The 274-nt window shown below is 36.1% G+C and overlaps 1 protein-coding gene across 1 annotated transcript in view; it reads right to left on the bottom strand.

Annotated features, from left to right (window-relative positions):
• Positions 1-274, bottom strand: part of LOC119588219 — a 36,017-nt gene that overhangs the window by 278 nt on the left and 35,465 nt on the right. The gene's annotated exons all lie outside the window — the stretch shown is intronic.

The raw sequence follows: 274 nt of genomic DNA, 5'->3' as shown, positions 1-274 counted from the left end.
TTTTGTATGTGAAATGTTTTATTTTTTCTTTAATTTCCACTCAACGTCCATTCTCTTTCGTTTTCTTTGTTTCTCCGTTCGTTTTACATGTAGTTAAGACGATGATAAGCTGTAAAGATAAGAAACTAGACAGTCACTCACCTTTGTGTAGTGCAATTAAGCCTTTCATTAGATCCTACCATGAAGTATGCAGTGCAGACTGAATAAAGACGCAGAACATTGCAATTAACCTAATTTGCATAGGCGCCCCGGGTAAAAATGCAAAGAATCCACT

Source organism: Penaeus monodon, chromosome 23, assembly GCF_015228065.2.
Source record: "Penaeus monodon isolate SGIC_2016 chromosome 23, NSTDA_Pmon_1, whole genome shotgun sequence".
NCBI lineage: Eukaryota > Metazoa > Arthropoda > Malacostraca > Decapoda > Penaeidae > Penaeus > Penaeus monodon.
The sequence above is the reverse complement of the archived record's forward strand: the minus strand, read 5'-3'. Positions and strand labels throughout refer to the sequence as shown.